The following is an 11,126-nucleotide window of genomic DNA, read 5'->3' as shown; positions in this document are numbered from 1 at the left end:
CGGCTAGCAGGGCGGGGAGCAGCCTTTAACGCTGCTGGCGCTCTCGAGCCCACGCCGCGCGCAGGCGCACTCCGTAGGGCCCGCGAGTCCCAGTGCCCCAGCCCCGCCCCCTCGGGCCGCGCCTCCGCGGACCTCCCCTCAGCTCCCAGGCCGGGCCACGTGGCTGGCGGCAGGCTCTGGCTGAGTGATCCGTCTGGGCTGGCGGGCTTTGGGGCACTGACGGAGGTTGTTAACACGTTCTCAGCTTCGACCGGCTAAGAATTGACCGTCGACCTTTCGCCTCTCACGCACACTGGAAATTCACCTTTGACTCACACACCCTTCTCCGCAGAGTAATTCCTTATCTCAAAAGACGTTTAGGAGTCAGCTGCTTTACCTGGCAATCCCTGCCAAGCAGTCTTAAAGGTGAGCGGTTTTCTGATCCTTTTAAGCAAAGTTAAGACATATTACTGACACCTGTAATGGCTACCAGCTGGGTAGCAGCTCCATCACTTTCTAGTGTATGACATGGAGCAAACTGCTGTTAACCTCTGTGACTCAGTTTCTCACCTGGGAAATGGAGATGTTAATAGTAACGATTTCAGGGGTTGCTGGGATGATGAACTGAGTTGATACACGTCAAGAGCTGGAGGAAGAGCCTGGCTTGTTGTAAGCGCTCGGAAAGTGTAAATTGTTATTTTCACTCTCCCCAGTGGAGGATTCAGTCTGCTCCCCGGCTTGCCCAACCCTCCCCACGTCCCCTAGGACTTCAGATGGAAGCAGTGGGATAGTCCAGGCGTGAGCTCAGAGTCCGCTGAGGACATTTCCTCAGGTGCAAGCTCCTTGAAACTTGTTTTTATACCACTGTTTCATGGTGTCAGGCCAGACCCCAAAAGCTAAAGTCAGTTGAGGTTGTGGGCAGATATTTGCATCACTTACTTCCCCAGTTGTATGTGGGTTTTTTTTTTTTTTTTTTACTGTATATTTCAGAATCCTCAAATTAGGCAATTATTGTTCACCAATTTGATTACAAAATTATTTCGAAGAATGCCTAGTTTCATTTAAAAATTTTGATGGGCTGGCCTTCTTTAAATGATCTTGATTTTCTAGAGCATTAAAGATAATGTGCCTCTATGACATTTTGACTTAAACTTTTTTTTTCTAAATCAATATCTATTATATAAAATGAGGTGCTCCCTGTAGTAAATGAAAACGTAGTAAGATAATTTTCCAGTTAGTGTTCCTCCCTTATCTCCAGCCAGACTCCCATTAATCTTCAGAAGGTCATGACTCACTGACCTTTTGAACGCTACACCACACATCTTTACTGTAGTTAGAACACAAGGGCAGGAAAACAAAATAGTAGAGCAGTAGTTCAGTCAGTAATGCAACGCATTACTGAAAGCTAAGGGAATCTGCAGAGTGAACACTAAGTAGGCTCATGTTCAGAGAGTTTCTTAAAAGGATGCTCTTCCGACTGAACTGTGCCGTCAATTTTCTACCTTTGAGCAGATGGAGCTAGTTTTCTGGGAAAACCCCAGAATCTCATCTGTGATGACTTGTGAACAGACAGAAATGATGCAATAGTGTGCCACACGCACTTTCCCTTTTGCTTCCTGCCAGGTCAGAGCAAGCATATAAAGTCTTGCTGACCTCTGGACTTGCATGCTAGCTCTTGTATTGAATGTATTCAGAGAGCCAATCAGTACCAACTCCAGTAAAAAGCCAAGCCCTGCCTTAGCTGGGGCAGAAGTCAGTGCTTTGTAACTTTCCCTTGCAGGCAAGGTTGGTGAACCCCACAGGCCCTTTGGACCTTGTTCTCTTTCTCATGTCTCCCGGGGGCCTAGCACAGTACCTGGCCTAGAGTAGGTGTTTAATGACTCTTTGCTGGACCAACAGATAGAGGAATTAATGAAAAAGAGGGCAAAAATACCTTCTTAAGTATAACAGTTTGACAAAGGATGAACCCAACTGTTCTCAAACGTTGTCTTTCTTGCTCTGTGACCAAACCAGTGGCCCTTTTCAGTCCACATCCTTTTTGCTGTGGTTGACCCTGTTAGGCACTTCCAATTTCCTGATGCACTCTCTCTTCCTTGGCTTGTGACTACATGTCCTTCTGACATCCCTCCTACTTCTCTGGCCACTTATTTCTCATTTTCCCCTTTAGCCTTCTCTGCATCCCTTCATCTTTATTTTTTCTTCTTTTTTCTGGCCGCACCGCACTAGTATGTGGGATCTTAGTTCCCCGACCAGGGATCAAACCCACGCCCCCTGCAGTGGAAGCTTGGAGTCCTAACCACTGGACCGCCAAGGAAGTCCCATTCATCCCTTCATCTTGATCGTCACTGTCTTTCTAACATCTCATGTTCTCTCTCTCTAGAGATACCCGCTCCCTAGGTTACCTTATGTATATATTTGGTGTCAACTACCACCTCTAGGTCCTATAACAGGAAAACTTTCAAATGTGTAACTGTGTTTTATTTAACACTTGTGACTATTGTCTGTGCTAGGTGGTAGGGATGTAGTGCTTTGAAAGACATGGTTTGGGCCCTCACAGAACTTATAGTTTGAAGGGAAGACAATCTTCAGCAAATACGTCCAAAAAGTTTGGCTAAGTAGAGGGAGTTCCCTGGTGGCCTAGTGGTTGGGATTCCAGGCTTTCACTGCCACAGCCTGGGTTCAATCCCTGGTCGAGGAACTGAGATCCCACAAGCTGTGGGGTGCTGCCCAAAAAATGGTTTGGATAAGTAGAGTGATAAGGGAAGTACAAGGCATTGCCTTGTGGGAGCAGAGAACCTCTCCAAGGAAGTGACCCTTAATCTGTGACCTGAAAGATGACAAGGAGTTAATAAAGCAAAAGGGACAAGGTAGAAGCCAGAAAGAGACTATGAAGAGATGTGGTCAGAGTTAAATGGTGGAGGGCCTTGGAAGGCATGACATGGGGGTTGAACTTTTTCCAAAAGAGAAATGAAAAACCTAGAAGGGGTTTTTAGCAGGAAAGTGACATGTCAGAATTGCTACTAAAGTGGCTCTGTCAGCAGCTTGAAGCCTGGATTGAATTTTAGCAAGAACAGAGGCAGGGAGAACAATGAGAAGGCTGCTGCAGTGGCCCAGGTAAAAGATGATGGTGGTGCCCTGGACTTGGGTGGCAAAAGAGATGAGTGATTACAGAGCTATGTTCAAGGTAGAATCAATGGAATTGATCATTGGCTGGACAGAGTGGAAGATGAGGAAGATGGATTTGAGGATGATTTCTAAGGTTTCTGGCTACGACAACTGGTTGAATGGTGTGTCGTTTACTGAGATAGTTTGGTTAGGATGGAGGGTAAGCAAAATGATGGCTTTAGTTTTGAATATTATAGCAAACACTGCTAGTTGCCTGCCCAGTAACCATATTACCTCCTCCTTTCTAAGAGAATCCTAAATTTGTTCAGGAATCTACTCCTCTATACATACATTTGCTTCAGAGCAGCCAGCCCCTCCACTGTCTTCAAGGAATGCATTTCATTTTATTATTCTTTTTATTGAAATATAGTTGATTTACAATGTTGTATTAGTTTCAGGTTTACAGCAAAGTGATTCAGTTATACATATATATCTGTCTATTCTTTTTCAGCTTCTTTCCCCTTATAGATTATTACAAAATATTCCTCGTGCTATACAGTAAGTCCTTGTTGGTTATTTTATATATAGTAGAGTGTATATGTTAATCCCAAACTCCTAACTTATCCCTCCGCCCTCCCCCTGCAAAGGAATGCATTTTAAATAAGCTAAGACAATCATGGCTGTCGGTATTTGTCTCAGGCATGCAAATGTGATACAATTCTGTCCAGTGGGATGAAGGGAAGGCTGCCCAGTGTTTCCAGAAAAGGTTTTATCTTATAAGGAGAGTATACTCCTGAATGTTTGTTGTTTGAAGCCACAGAAATTTTAGAGGTTGTTATAGCAGCGTAATCTAGCCAAAGTCCGGCTAACGCAAATAACTGAAATTGCTGCGGCCCTCTTATGAGGCATTAACCACCAAGAGAGTTTGCCTGAGACAGAACCAAGCTGACATGCAGAAATTAGCAAAACCAATTATGGAAAGAACTTGAATTCTTAAGATATCTTTGAGCTATTGACTTAACCAAGCCTGCAGTTACTTTTCCTCTGAATCTCTTACTGCATTAGATAACAAATTTCATAGAGTTTAAACCAGTTAAATTGGGTATTTCTGTTACTTGAAGTCAAAATATCTTGGCTAAAATAGACTAATAGCCTGAAAAAGGAATGAAATCCTAACACATGCTACAGCAGAGGGGAAGACAGAGGGCAGTGGGGAGTGATTATTCCTCTAACGGAGAGTGATTTAACACCACCACTGGCTATGTGACAGATAAGCTAATTTGCCCAAATCACCAAGCTTGGGTTTTTCCACGCACATTCATTTGGTTGCTTGCACGTGACAACAGCAGCATTTGTTGGTTATGGGATTCAAAGGCCTGCGCATTGCAGTTACTAAGAGAACACAAACAGCTCAAGGTGGGACCTGACAGCCAGTTCAGCAGCTTTCACCTCATCAATGACCACAAGGCAGAGGAGTCCAAAGGATGATTTCTTTCAGCCCATGGCTGCCACGAAGGCTTGATGCTTGATGTGGTATTGGATCAGACTAAATGCACATCATTTACTTAAACTGCTGGTATTCCTTCCATCTCAGATCTGTGGAAGCCACTGAATGTGATGGAAATGTGGTCCTACAGCTAAAACAGCAGTCTGGAGCCTGTGGCTGGCTGGTTTTATTTTTAGGATTAAAGGGGATCTCCATCAAGCCTCTTTCTTTTATTCTGAACCTCAGTTTCCCAAATATAGGAAGGAGAATTCACAGCAGCTTGAGGGAGTGGCAAAAATCTGGGCTTCCTGGTCAGACACGCCAAGATTTGAGTCAGCTTCAGCACCATCTAGTATGTGACCTTCGGTAAGTTACTTAACTCTTTGAGACTTGGTTTTTCCATCTATAATATTGGAATAATAAGAAATACCTGTTTATGTAATTACTTCATTCATTCAACAGACATATATTATTGGGTGTCTCCTACGTACGAGGCAGTGCCCTAGATCTGAGTCCACAAAAGTGAGTGAAATAGACATAGCTCCTGTTCTCTTGGAGCTTATGCTCTGTTGTGAGAAATAAATAACAGACACAAAGCACTTAGTACTGTGCCACTGTGCCTGGCTTTTAACAAGCACTCAGTAAATGTTTTGAGTTGACCAGAAATGTAATTATTGAAATTCAGTACCATTTTGATGTGCATGACCTCCTTTCTCAGGCTCCCTCTCCTATCGCAGGGCCTTTGCACATGATATTCTCTGTCTGGGTTGTTCTTTCCTCAGCTATTCACATGCTCCCTCTCTCACTTCATTCATATCTATATTCAAATCTCGCCTCCTCAGAGAGGCCATTCCCAATCACTTCTTAAAATAGCCCTCCATCCCTACCACATTCTACCCACAGGATCCTTTCAAAGGATCTGTCTTGCTTTAAACCCATTCTTGATGGGTTTAAAAATCCTCTGTTAGTGATAAATTCCTATTAGATTCAGGGCAAATTTTTGTACTAAAGTCTCTACAATGTAATCATATCATAGAATTACATTTCAATATAATCATATTTCTAAAGATAGGTTTCAAAACACTTTAAATAAAATAAGAATGACCAGGACTTCCCTGGTGGTGCAGTGGTTAAGAATCCGCCTGCCAATGCAGGGAACACGGGTTCAAGCCCTGGTCTGTGAGGATCCCACGTGCCACGGAGCGGCTGAGCTCGTGCGCCACAACTAGTGAAGCCCACGTGACTGGAGCCCATGCTCCGCAACAAGGAGGGGCCACTGCAATGAGGCCCGCGCACTGCAATGAAGAGTGGCCCCCACTCGCCGCAACTGGAGAAAGCCCATGCACAGCAATGAAGACCCAATGCAGCCATAAATAAATAAATAAATAAATAAAATAAGAATGACCAATAAGCGTATGAAAAGATGCCCGGAATCCCTAGTCATCAGGAAAGTTTTTTATTTTTTTAAATTTTTATTTATTTTTGGCTGCGTTGGGTCTTCATTGCTGTGCGCGGGCTTTCCTCTAGTTGCAGCGAGCGGGGGCTGCTCTTCATTGCGGTTGCTCGGTTGCTCGGGCTTCTCATTGCGGTGGCTTCTCTTGTTGTGGAGCACAGGCTCTAGGCGTGGGCTTCAGTAGTCGTGGCACGCAGGCTCAGTAGTTGTGGCTCGCGGGCTCTAGAGCGCAGGCTCAGTAGTTGTGGCTCACGGGCTTAGCTGCTCTGCGGCATGTGGGATCCTCCCGGACCAGGGCTCGAACCCACGTCCCCTGCATTGGCAGGCGGATTCTTAACCACTGCACCACCAGGGAAGTCCCAGGAAAGTTTTTCAAACACTGATTCTATTAAGTGTTGGCAAGAACAGCTAGAATTCTCATACACTGCTGATGGGAATGCAAAAAGGCACAGCAACGTTGGAAAACACTTCAGCAGTTTCTTGCATAGTTAAACTATACACTTACAACCCAGCCAACCCACTCCTAGGTATTTACCCAAGAGAACTGAAAACATATATACATATAAAGACATATATGAATGTTCATAGCAGCATTATTCATAATTCACAAAAACTGGTAACAACCTAAATGTCTATCAACTGATGAATGGACAAATAAAAGATCATATAGCCATACAATGGAATACTACTCAGCAATAAAAAGGAACAAACTACTGATTCATGCTGCAACATGGATGAAACTCAAAAGCATTATTCTGAGTGAAAGAAGTCAGACTCAGAAAGCTACACAGCATATTGTTCCAAGCATCTGACCTTCCAAAATCAGATGAGTAGTTACCTGGGGCAGGGAGGTGGGGAGAGGGTTGACTACAAATTGGCACAAGGGAATTTGGGGGGGATGCTGGAAGTATCTTGATTGTAGTGGTGATTACACAACTGTATACAATAGCTAAAACTCATCAAAATGTACAGTTAAGATGGGTGAATTTTATTGTATGCAAATTATGCCTTAATAAAGCTGTTATAAAATTTTAAAACATATATATGCATAGAAAATGATTCCATACTTATCTCTTGTGGTGGGATTTGGGTGCTTTTTATTTTCTTCTCTTTCCTTATCTAAATTTTGTAAAATTTCCACAATGGAGTATTTGTGTAGAGAGAGAAAAACACCAACAATAAAATGCCAGAAACATAAATAACTGGCTTGTTCAACGAGAAGTCTGTTGCTGATTCCACATTGTGTGCTTGCAGTGAAGCCCATTTGGGTCACCTCCTTCTCATCTATCTTTCCTCAGTGGCACTTCTGAGGGCTGAGCTGAGGAAACAGATGCAAAAAGGTACAGAGCTTAATAGCAATGCTTTGTCCATCCAGCTCTCAGTTTGGCTGTCACCTGGATTTTTGGATGAATACACAGAAGACTAATGATAGGGGGGCTGTCATCCTAGTTGCCAACTCTGTCCTCTATTCCAACCTAAGTCAACTCATGTGTCCTCCAGGCCCCAAGAGAAAGTCCTCGGCAGAGGGCTGGGCAGATTATGGTTTTCGGGGTCCAGGCCGGGCATCTGCCTCCAGCTCACGTTGGTCTGTTGAGTGCTGCATGGTCTTGGTCAAGTCAAGAGGCCATTCCTCAGTGGAGACCCACGATTAGAATGATCGCTCATGCTGCAAACGGCAGGACAGGACGCGGAGTCCCTTCTAGAGCTTCGCTGGGGTGGGGACGCTCAGGGTCAACAGGCCTCTGGCCGTTTTCCCCTATCACACATCCAGTTCATTTCCAAACGTGCTGCCTATGAAAGGGCAATCACATTAGGCGACCCAACCAGCTTGTAGGCAAAGGATGGCACATGGGGTGAAATCCATATTGCTTGCCCTTGTGTGCCTTGGGGTAACTGGACAAGGCCCCTGACAGGGCCCAGGTGTTTGCTGGGTCACAGGATTCCAGCCAGGATAATAAACCTACACTTATAAAAATACCTTCGTAAAATATGACCTCATGGAGGGAGCATACAATTTTCTAGCTACTCTAGTCAAGAAGTAAAGCCCAACAGAAGCTCAGAGCAGATGGGGTGGACACAGGGGAATGAGACAAATCATAGCTTTCCTTGAGCCTCGGCTTCATCACCCATAAATGCCGAGTTGGGAAAGATCCTGGGTCCCAACCTGCAGCATCTGTCCTCAGGGCTCACACACACCCTATCTTCAGGAGCTACTTCCAATATCTTGAAACTCCACACATTATTCACAATAGTCAAAATGAGGAAGCAACCCAAATGTCCATCGATGGATGAATGGATGACCGGCATATACATATAATGGAATATTATCCAGCCTTTGAGAGGAAGGAAATTATGCACCTACTACGATATGGATGAACCTTGAAGACATTACGCTAAGTGAAACAAGCCAATCACAAAAGAACAAATCCTGTATGATTTCACCTGCATGAGGTACCTAGGGTAATCAAATTCACTGAGACAAAGTACAATGGTGGTTACCAGGGGCAGGGAGGAATGGGGAGTTATTGTTTAATGGGTACAGAATTGCAGTTTGGGATGTTAAAAAAAATTCTGGAAACGGATAGTGGTGATGGTTACACAGCAATGCAAAGGCACTTAACGCCACTGAACTGTACACTTAAAAACGGTTACATGGTAACTTTTATGTTGTATATATTTTGCCACATACACAAAAAAACAGACATTCCACAGGTACCCACAAGGCCTCACCCCTCATGAAAGCATCAAGTCATGCCTGATTCAAATCAAATCTGAACCAGCAGGCATAGCCTTTGACAGATTTTTTTTAAAGAAATAACCGTAACAGCAAATATATGAATTATGGCCTAGTGCAGAGATTTTTGGTTTTGTTTTTTGTTTTGGCAGGCCCAATCTTTCAAAGCATGGCCCTAAAACAAAGGGGCCTTGATAGAAGTTTGGCTTGGGTGAGTGCCCTGGTCTCCCCCCAGCTGTAAAGGCTGTGATTTTGTGGTTGGGGAGACCATGCTAAGGGAGAAACACACACCAGAGGAGAGACCAGACAGTGTCTCCCAACAGATTCCCCCCTGCCACAGGGACAAGCATTTGGGTTTAAGAGGGCCCTTTCTCTGGTCTATTTTTAGAGCCTGGAGTCAGAGTTCTTTACAGCAAGCAGCCAGGAATCCTCTGGCCTATGTGACACAGAACACTGATACAGCACCAGAAATGGGGCCCACACATGCACTACCTAATGAGGGACAGGATGGCACACCCTTTCCTAAGACCCTCATCCATCACTCCCAGACACCTTGACCAGGGTGGGGTCATGATGGATCTTGGCAGCCTGCTCAGTACATGAGTCATAGAGAGCGTACACAGAACAGCTCAGGCCAGATATTACAAGAGTAGATACAATAGACTCTCATTTCCCAGACCAGGAGCTTGAGGGTGGGGATTCTGGTTCTGTGAGCATTCTGGTTCACCATCAGGCAAAAAGTCTTTGTGGGAATTTCCAGCTCTCCTCCCCAATCCACCTTCCTTGAAAAGAAGGAAGGGGCGTGGGAAGAAACCAGAAGACAAATTCTAACCCAAACCCTGCCCCTCTGTGGCTCGTGACCTTGGTCCCTTTGAGCCTCAGTTACTTTGTAAAACAGCAACATCTCCTTCAGCCTCATTTGTATGGATCAGATGAGACTGTCTGGCGACATGCTTGGAGAACACACTGTACCGTGGCTTAGGAATTTTCTTCTGCCCCTACATCTAGTACTTAGAATGGAGTAAACAGGGTTAAGTCTTAAGTCATCGTGTGTCGATTAAGGAGACGACTGGAGCCTCAGAGTCACATTCTCTGCCCTGGAAATGTTTCTTTTTTATTCACTAAAATTCTGGCAGCAGTGCGTTTTCTATAGAGATGAGGGGGAAATACCCAGTTAACTGCAGATTACTGGAGCCGTGCAAGGATCACAAGGTGATCCCAATTCCTCCCACCTCCTGGAGAGAAGCCTCTCTCTTCAAGGTGATGCAGATATGCTGGGTGAGAGCCAGAGCAAACAAGGGATGGGCCCCATCCCTTTTTAGCGCACACAAGTTATCCATGCCAGGGAGAGGTTTAGTGTTTGTCATCCCAGAGGCCCCAGAAGACACCATAGCTTTGGTTGGCCAACTTCTCCCCTGCAGTCCCCTGGAAGGAGCAGGGGAAGAGGCCTTGGGGAAGGCTCATACTTGCAGCTCCAGTGAGCAGATGTGTTTCGCAAGGCTGAAACTGGGTGCTATGCCCTCCCTTCCTCCTGTCCATGAATAAATAAACTGATGCTTCTTGTGGCCTTGCAGCTGCCTGTCACACTGTGAGCTCTCACCTGGGCCGCCCGTGAGGGCGGTGGGCCCTATGAGTAGAGGAGGGAGGACAGAGACCCACCCTTCTCTGGGCTCAGACCCAGAGTGCCTGAAACTGATGCAGCCTCCCCAGGGCTAGTTCCGCAGCTGCTCAGACATGACGTCCTGTAAATGGTACTTTGGGGAGAAGAGAATGGCCCTGGACACTTCCTGGAACAAACAAGACAAACCTACACAGAACACACTATGTTCTGGGAAGGGATCAGGGGAGTGGCTTCAATCATACATACAGGACACCAGGACGTGGACACCAAGCATCCGATGGACAGGCCAGCCTTGCTTTTCACTTCTTCCCAGCTGCCTAATTAGGATTTACACTTTTCACTGTGTTCACCTTCCGGGGGTCCTTCTGGAGACAGCTGGAGATGGTCAAAACCATCGGGCACTGGAGGCACACAGACTCCTGTAGGGTTTCCAGCTGAGACTGGGCTAGCCGCATCTCTTCTAGCCTCAGTTTCACGTCTTCAGAAGGGGGATGAAAAACCCCTATTCTGAAAGCGTTTTGAGAATTCAGTGAGATGATGCCGGTGGCTTCTACCACACAGAAGGGTTTTCGGGGAACAAGGCTCCTCTCCCCTTACCCTCCTTTGCCTCTGTCTGAGGGGGGAGGTGGCAGAGAAGATTCCACTAGCAACTAACTGCTCACTGCCTTGTATTTGAGAGGGAGGCACATGGTACCCTCTGCTAACACCACACCAGGCCGCTAGCATGCCTGGGTGTCACGTGTCCAGC

The sequence above is a fragment of the Phocoena phocoena genome, chromosome 16 (genome assembly GCF_963924675.1).
Source record: "Phocoena phocoena chromosome 16, mPhoPho1.1, whole genome shotgun sequence".
NCBI lineage: Eukaryota > Metazoa > Chordata > Mammalia > Artiodactyla > Phocoenidae > Phocoena > Phocoena phocoena.
The sequence above is the reverse complement of the archived record's forward strand: the minus strand, read 5'-3'. Positions refer to the sequence as shown.